This window comes from Rhinolophus sinicus, chromosome 15, assembly GCF_057876585.1.
Source record: "Rhinolophus sinicus isolate RSI-liver-muscle chromosome 15, RSI-T2T, whole genome shotgun sequence".
Taxonomy (NCBI): domain Eukaryota; kingdom Metazoa; phylum Chordata; class Mammalia; order Chiroptera; family Rhinolophidae; genus Rhinolophus; species Rhinolophus sinicus.
This window is the reverse complement of record NC_142515.1, coordinates 52,226,099-52,234,655: the sequence shown is the minus strand read 5'-3', so window position 1 is coordinate 52,234,655 and position 8,557 is coordinate 52,226,099. Positions and strand designations below refer to the sequence as shown.

Here is an 8,557-nt window from a genome sequence, read left to right as displayed (position 1 = left end):
TTGTTGATAGTGTTCAAGAGTGGTACTTGATAAGCCCACAGAAGTTGCAATCCAAGGTTGATTGGTTTTATTCTTTTTAGGTACTTGGAGTTGTATACTGTGCTGATTTAGAGTGGGATTGGTCAAAAGTAATCTTTACACCTATAAAGAACTTTAGTTAGATAACTGTTCATTTTGGCCTTGCACCCTGCACTCAACACCAACCCAGGAAGAAGGGATTACCTTTAAAAACAACAACAACAAAGAACAATGGGGTATTGATGGGGAAAAAAACCCTGAAAATACAGTTTGCAACTCAAAACTGAGGCAGACGGATGCTAAATCAATTTCGCACTAACCCTACCTTAAATAATTATAGTGTAAATACAGAAACCTAAAAGAAACAAACCACAACCAAAAAGAACACAAACGACATTACTGAATCATAGCAACACGAGCGAATTTCAGTCACGCTGCCATACACCTACATAGTAGTGGCCCTCAGTGCACACCTAGGCTCGGTCTGCAAGGTGTGGGCAAGGTGGGGGTCTTGGAGAAACGAAAAGGAGACTCCTAGGACTGGATGGGGTAAAGAGAAAGGAGGACCGAGAAAGCAGGAACAAGGATCCATGAATGTGAGTATTTTGGTTGCCCTGTTGCTAGAAGCTTCCTCAATTTCAGGTCTCAACAAGAGAGAGAGATTTCAGAGTTCCGACTGACCTCTTTGCGTGTCTCTCTGTGTCTCTGCTATTTTTCTCTCACACACTTTACAAACATCTCTCCCCCACGTCCTCCAGAGGCAATTCCTGTGGTGTGGGAATTCTACACTCTCCACATCACTATTTTTAAGCTTTTGGTGTGTTGAGGGAAGAATGAAGAAACCACAGCTTTTTTTTTTTTTTTTTTTTTTTTTTTTTGAGAATTTGATAAAAGCTATGGCCCCTCTTTATAGAAATAAGTACACATATTCAACATTGGAAAAATAATTTCAGGTAGTTCATGGACCTGCAGATTTTAAATCCTTGATCTTGAAGGAAATCCAAGATTTAAATATAAAAAGAGCATGCCCTTGGGAAATGCCCCAAGGGACTCTGGGGTTTCCTTTCTAAATTATTCTGACCAAGGTGACATTCCAACTTCTTTGTGTGATTAATTCTAATAAATAACATTTGTGAACCTACCACAGGCCTCTATTAACTTGTGCAACCTTCACAATAACTCTATAAAGTGGGCACTATCATTAGCCCCACTTTAGAGATGAAGAAACTGAGGCACAGAGAGGCAAAGCGACTTGCCCAAGTTCACACAGCCAGGAAGTGGTAGAAGTGGGATCTGTTATAGGCTGTAAGATTCCAGAGCCATTATCTTTTGTGCTTTTCCTCACTGCATAAGGGTCTTTACCATTTTGTACTCTGAAGCCACACATATGTGCCCTTCTCCCCTAAGGCAAGTGTCAAGCCTCACCTAGTAGTGTGCTGCAGTCAGCTCATACTGGCTCACAAGAGCCAGTTGTACATATCTCTTCCTGACTCCTCACTCTGTGGCGTTATGTTGATAGATTGAAATCAGCCACAGTGGGAGTATTTACACCACAGCAATTGGCAAACACTACAAGTGGAGGCCTCCCCCCACCCCAGAGAGCTGTTAATTAAGCATTTTCCAGCATACCACTAGACCCACTTATTCTAATCCCATTCAGCTAGCTGCTACCTGCAGATCCAGCCACCCAGGCCCTGAATCAGTACAAAGCAGGAATCTTCCTCCCTGCCAGTGAGGAGGAACTGGATATGATCTGCCCCGAGGATTACTGTGTGGGATATTTAGGGAGAGTAGAGCTCCTCTCTCTGACCCCACCATATGCAGGCCATCTTCCAGCTGCCCTTAGCATCTTCCCTCTCCTAGAACCCTGGTCATCTGGGGGCCTGGACCCCTTCTTCCACACAGGTCCTGATACTTCACACCACAGCAGACTGACCACTGTGAGATGATTCTGGCAGCCCACCTGATGTAGCCTGCCTGGCTCTATATCCCTGATGTCGGACTCTTGGTTCTTGATGCCAGCAAGATATAGTTTAACCGTGCCCTTTGGGGTTAGTCACCACACGCAGCTGTCCCCTCCCTCCTGCCCTACTTCCCCTCCTCCACTTTCTGAGAGCACCCAGCAAACTGCCCAGCTGGGGCCAAGACAGTCAGGATAGTGCACATTCTCTGGCCTTTGTCCATAGGAAACCCCATCCCCAGCAAGGGTCCTAGTAGGCCAGGCCTCAGGTGGAGCCTGCTCTGGTGCCCTTTCATAAGGCAGAGTCTCAGGTCACGGGAAAGGAACTGGATGATGATGGTGATGATTACCATTTAGTGAGCATTCTCCTGTGCCAAGAGCTTTATATTTATTTATATCTTTTTAAATCCCTACAAGAACTTGAAGAGATAAGTACTTTATTAATCTTACATTATAAAAGAGAAAACTGAGATTCAGAGAGGTTAAGTAATATGCCTGAAGTCACACAGCTAACAAGTGTGGTCTGAAATTGAAGGCCAGAACTGTCTCACTCCAAACCCCATACCCCTGGGGAAGTGTGGGAAGGGCAGCCCCTCTTGCCTCCCTTGGGGCTCCCTGGGGTAGTCCCCAAGACAAGAAAGACGACAACCTTGGTCACCTATGGCAAGAACACTGCCCTGTCAGAGCTGTGAGCCTCCAGCCATGGAAACTGAGTGTTCAACTGGCAGGCATGTAGTGAGCACCTACTGTATATGCAGCACTCTCTTAGACATGGAGGCAGTGGGAAGATGACCAGGGCGCAATGTCTGTCCTCAAATAACTTACTGTCCAGGCTAGTGGGTCACTAAGAAACACTGTTGCCTTAAGGTGGCTCTGATAAGGTCTAGAATCAGTGGAGGCACAGGATTAATTCCCATAGGAGGATGCGGAAATTTTCCTGGACTTACATCGGGGAGGAGGCAGCAATTGACCTGCGCTTGGACAATGAATAGGCATTTGATGGGTGGAAACTGGGGGATATGGGAATCCAGGAGGAGGGACCAGCAGAATCAAAGGCAGAGGCGAGATGGCCCATGAGGGTGTTTGGTAGGGACAGGCTGTAGCAGAGGGAGTGGGTGGGAACAGATGGTGTCCTGTTCTTTGATAATCAATGGGGAGCTTATCAAAGGTCTTTGAGCAGAAGTGTACCATTAAGGATGAAACAATGAGAGACTAGAGATAATGAGACCAATTTGGTCAGGTGGTTCAGACAGGAGAAGGTGAGAGCTAGAAGCGGGGGAGAGGCTGCAGGACAGGCAAAGCAAGGACAGTTCCAGGGGGCAGTGGGGAGGTAAAGTGCACTGGACTCAGTGAAGGGCGGGGGCTGGAAAGGAAAGAGGGAAGGTAAATAAGATCCCGAGGTCTTTAGCCTTTGGATTGGGACTACACTGCTGGAACAAAGAGATCCCCAAATACAGTGACTTAAATCAGATATAAGTTTCCCTTAGGTCCCTGTGATCTGTGCTAGGAAGGATGCTTTCCTCCAGACATCATTCAGGGAGCCAAGGTCCTTCCGTCTCGGTTCTTCTACATCCCCTAGCACATTATGCTCCTTGGTGTGATCAAATATGGGCGGTCTTCCGACCCACGGCAAGGGGAAAGACCGGAAGTCCAGGGCAAGCAATGTCCTTTTGAACAAGTGAGGAAGGAGTTGCATATAGTCACCCGGCCACACTCAGCTGCAAGGGTGACCGTGAAATGTAGATTCTGCCCAGGTGGCCATATGCAAGGAAAAATGGGAGAATAGATTCGGGGACGAAGGGCTAACCTGAGTCTGCCACACCTGGGTGCGGGCAGAAATTCTGAGGGAGAGCTGGCTTTGGCAAGGAGATACAGAGTATAGGTTTTGTAATATGGGTTGAGTTTCTGAGGGCCTGCAGAGGGTCCGAGCTGGAGATATAAATTTGTGAGTTGTAAGCAGAAAAGAGAGGGTTGAAACCTGGAGTATGAATGATATGTACCCAGAGAGAGAAAACAGAAGACGAAATTGGACTAAGAAATTAGCCCGAAACCCCTGAGAAAGACTACGAGGAGCATTTTGCCAACTGTATTTTTCAAAGATGGTGGCGCCAATATATCCCATCCCATGTACCCTTCTTACACTATGAAGTTGACAGACCTCCCTTGGCAGATCGGGTCTATGTTTCTTCCCCTTGAATCTGGACAGGCCTGCGGTCAGAGTAGAGTGATGCTGTGTGACTTCTGAGGCTGTCAGGACTGGTGCAACAAAATAAATGTTGTTAATTGTCTTAAGCCACTAAATTGTGGAGTCTTTTCCTTGTAACAATAGGTAATTGATATAGGCCACAACCCCTTTTCCTATCCTAGGAGAATGCCCCAAACCACACAAAAAAACAGGTGACTCTCGTCTGACTTTACCTACCCCATAATATTTGTCTCCTGCTTGTCCCTTCTCCAGCCATGACATGTCCCTTTAATCTGTGTTCCTCGGCCCCAGCCTCTGGTTCCCACCCCAGGGTGGCTGCCTCTCTGGCCTCTCTCAGGCTAGGCCCTTGGCCTGGCTCCACAGTCCACCCCACAAAGGACATTCCCAAGCTGCACCCCTTCTCTCTCCATCCCCAGAGGACCAAGAGGGTGGTCTGGTGGCAGAGAGGTAGAAGGAGAACACAGGGTCTCCGAACACAAGGGATGGAAAGGTCTCCGTGTTCCCTTTAATATATTCTTTTCCCCTTAGGATGTGTGCATAAGGAACAAATGTCAAACTTGGAGAGACAGAGGGAGGACAGTCACAGAGGAAGCCTCTGTGACCAACAGGCAGACCCATGGGGAGGTGACTGGAGGCACCACATCCTGGGAGGACCAGAGACCTCAGAGGGGTCATGGCTCCAATGCCAGGAGCCCCTAACAAGTCAGTGGGGGTGGAGGCTTTGGTAGGGGGGCTTGGCACAGCTGCATAGCCAGAGCATTACTGGGGTACACTGTGAAATGGTTACCACAATCAAGTTAATTAACACATCCCTCACCTCACATAAGTTACTTTGTGTGTGCGCGTGTGTGTGTGTGATATAAACACTTAAGATCTACTCTCTTAGCAAATTTCAAGTATACAATACAGTATTATTGACTATAATCACAAAGCTGTATATTAGATCCCCATAACTTGTTCATCTTATAACTTTGTACCCTTAGACCAGTATCTCCTCATTTCTCTCACTCTCCAGCCCCATTCTACTCTTTGCTTCTATGGGTTTGACTATTTTACATTCATTATATATGTGGTATCATGTAGTATTTGCCCTTCCGTGTCTGGCTCATTTCACTTAGAATAATGTCCTCCAGTTTCATCCATGTTGTTCAAATTGTGGGAGTTTCTTATTTTTTAAGTGTGTGAATGTGTATCACATGTTTTTATTCATTTATCCCTCTACGAACACATAGGTTGATTCCATATCTTGGCTATTGTGAATAACACTGCAATAAACATCAGAGTGCAGATATGTTTTCGAGATACTTCTTTCATTTCCTTTGGAAATACACCCAGAAGTAGGATTGCTGGGTCACGTGGCAGTTCTATGGCTGCACCAATCTACATTCCCAGCAAGAGTGCACAAGGCTTCTTTTCTCCACCTCCTTGCCAAACTTGTTATCTCATCTTTTTGATAATAGCCATCTTAACAAGTGTGAGATTATATCTCATTGTGGTTTTGATTTGCATTTCCCTGATGATTAGTGATGTCGAACACTTTTCATGTACCTGTTGGCCATCTGTATGTCTTCTTGGAAAAATGTCTATTCAGGTCCTTTGCCTATTTTTAAATGGGTTATTTGGTTTTTGCTACTAAGTTGTACAAGTTTCTTATAGATTTTGTATATTAACCTCCTTATTCAATATATGGTTTGCCAATATTTTTTTCCATCCTGTAGTTTGCCTTTTCATTTTATTGATTGTCCCCTTTGCTGTAAGAAGCTTTTTTAGTTTGATGTGGTACCATTTGTCTATTTTTGCTCTTGTTGCCTGTGCTTTTGGTGTCACATCGAAAATAATCATTGTCAGGACCAATGTCAAGAAGCTTCTTCCTTATGTTTTCTTCTAAGAGTTTTATGGCATCAGGTCTTAAGAGTAAGTCTACAGTTAATTTTTGTGTGAGATAAGGGTATGTTGATTTCTTATGTTGGTTTATCCCTTTGCCTGGCATCAAATTCTATACATCCTGAGACTGTGGCCAAAGTGTCCCCATCTATGCACCCTGAGAGCTCAATATCAGGACCTGTGCCTGCCAAGGCGAGGGTCTGGCAATTGACCAAATAGTTGGCATGCTGATTGACTGACAGGTCAATTAAACACACAACATATTGCCAGATCAGTGATTGATGGACACACCATCAGCCTGGCTGGCTAAGGATACGGTTTATACCTTCAGTACCTTTATCCCAACCAACACTTAGCACAGCACCTGGCTCAGAGCAGATGCTCAATAAATGGCTGCCATATTAGTCACATGGCCCACCTATCACCAAAGAGAGGCTGGGAAATGTAGTCTTTATTTTATTAAAATCAATTACACATCAGGGTTCTAGAAAAATAGGAGAATGGAGATTAGAGGACCACTAATGGTCTCTCCTATAAGCACATAGTGATGAATTCTGGTTAAAGGATGCAGACATTTAAGGGTAACATCTTAAGTTCAGAGGTGAGATTGGAGAGCTTTGGAATTTTGGAGTTGCCTCATGTGCAGTACTTTCATAGAGCCACCATTTCTCCCTTTACCTACTGGTGTCCTAGGGAGATGCTGAGCTGAGAAGCAGGGAGAGGCTCTTTTGAAATGATTGCTTTCTATTTCCACAGGCCTGGCCTTGAGGAAGTATAGTCTTAAGTTCTCCTTGATTCTGCTCATCATAAAAGTCTTACTAAAGTTCCCATTCAAGACCCGACCTCAGTGCGCCTGGCCACTGTGGATCCTAAATTCTTTACAGACAGGGCCCATTCAGTGTCACGAGCTTCAATTCAGAAGTGAGAAGCAGAAGTCCTAAAAGCCCCCCCTTCTTGCCCCTTTGCTGAAATCGCTTCACCTTGAGTCAAACAACAAGCTTAGCATATAGGTACTACGCCAAGATCCGGGCCCCATTGCCTGGGTTTAAACTTCAATTCTGTCACTGGCTGGCTCTGTGACCTTGGGCATATTGCTTTACCTCCCCAAGTCTCAGTTTCCTCATCTATAACATGAGATGAGAATAAGAATGCCAACCTCAAAGAGTTGTGTCAGTGGTGAGAACAGGATGTGGCAGGTGGTAAGAACTCAGCAACTCTTAGGTGTTATTAGAAACACGAACAGTCATTTCAGGCCTGTTTATTCTGTCTCTCCTGCTTTTTGAGGGGCAAACAGCCCTGTCTTTTCCATCTCATGCACCCCCTGCCGCTCCCCCACGCACAGAGTAGAGAATCCCACTGCCAGCTCAGTCTGGACGCAGAGTTGTTGTAGAGTAAACAGGTCTGTGGTTTACATAAGTCTCTTCTGACCCAGGTGCCAGGCACCCTCCTCTCTTCCCTCCACTTCAGCCGCATTCCCCCCAGAGCGGTGAGATGGCCAGCCCTGCACCATGGGTGTGAGGTGTCCACCCTTTCCCACTCCTCTTTGAAGAAACATGGTGGGGTTGAGGACCTAATGCACAGGTCACCAACCTACCTTGCATTCAGATCGCCCCTCTGCCGGAGCACAGATAACGGGATGAAAATAAAATTTGCTTCCAAGCTTCCCTCTGGTTCCTTGAGCGTCACTTTTCTACGTATTTATGGTAATCATCTCTGAAAAAAAAAAAAAAAAAACAGTGACTTCACTGTCTAAATAATAAGGTAATTTGTTACAGCTAATTACTCAAGGACTTCCTTAATCTCAATTAAAAGATCCAAGAGGATTCCTGCCCCCCTCTCATTCCAGTGTTCCTGAAGTTCCCCCTAATGTATTCTGGATCACAGATTAGTGGGTAGCCAAGAATGGTCCTTGCTGGGCAGAACTGCTAAAATCCATCCCAGCAACGTGAAGCAGTGATTTATTGTGACATGGAATGTGGGACATTTCCCCAGCTTTTGTGATTGTGGTAATGAAGCTGTAAACCAAATAGCATGAAATGAGGCAAGGCCTTACAATTTAATCAGCTCGTAAACAGATCTACTGCATCAAGCAAATGACATTATTATCCATCCGAAGTAAATCATGCTAATCTCGGGAGATAAAATCAACATCGTTAATGGTCACATGTCATATTCATCAACACTAAACCATCCCCTTTGACAGATTAATCCTAACTACAGCTCCCAGGATGTATGGTAATAGGGCTTGTAGCATGCATTTCACTCCGTGCCAGGCTAACCAGCACTCTTAGGCTGCTATTACAAATAATTTTTTTTATTGATTTACATATTTTAAAATGCATTTAAGGTGAGGCACCATTAAAAACCCTGTCACCCACCCATATTTCTTCCCTACATTCCCAGACTTTATTAATAGGAATGGGAAGACAAATGCAGGAAGCCTTATAAATACTTTGTTTAGGGCACCGTTAGGGGTAATTAAGCTCAGG

General features: G+C 45.1%; 1 long non-coding RNA gene across 1 annotated transcript in view; it reads right to left on the bottom strand.

Annotated features, from left to right (window-relative positions):
• Nucleotides 1-7,668: 7,668 nt before the first annotated feature.
• The window catches only part of LOC109454824 (uncharacterized), a 111,455-nt gene continuing 110,566 nt past the window's right edge, over nt 7,669-8,557 (bottom strand). The window contains exon 5 of the long non-coding RNA XR_016018927.1: nt 7,669-7,781. This is a non-coding gene — a long non-coding RNA (uncharacterized LOC109454824). The remainder of the gene's footprint in view (nt 7,782-8,557) is intronic.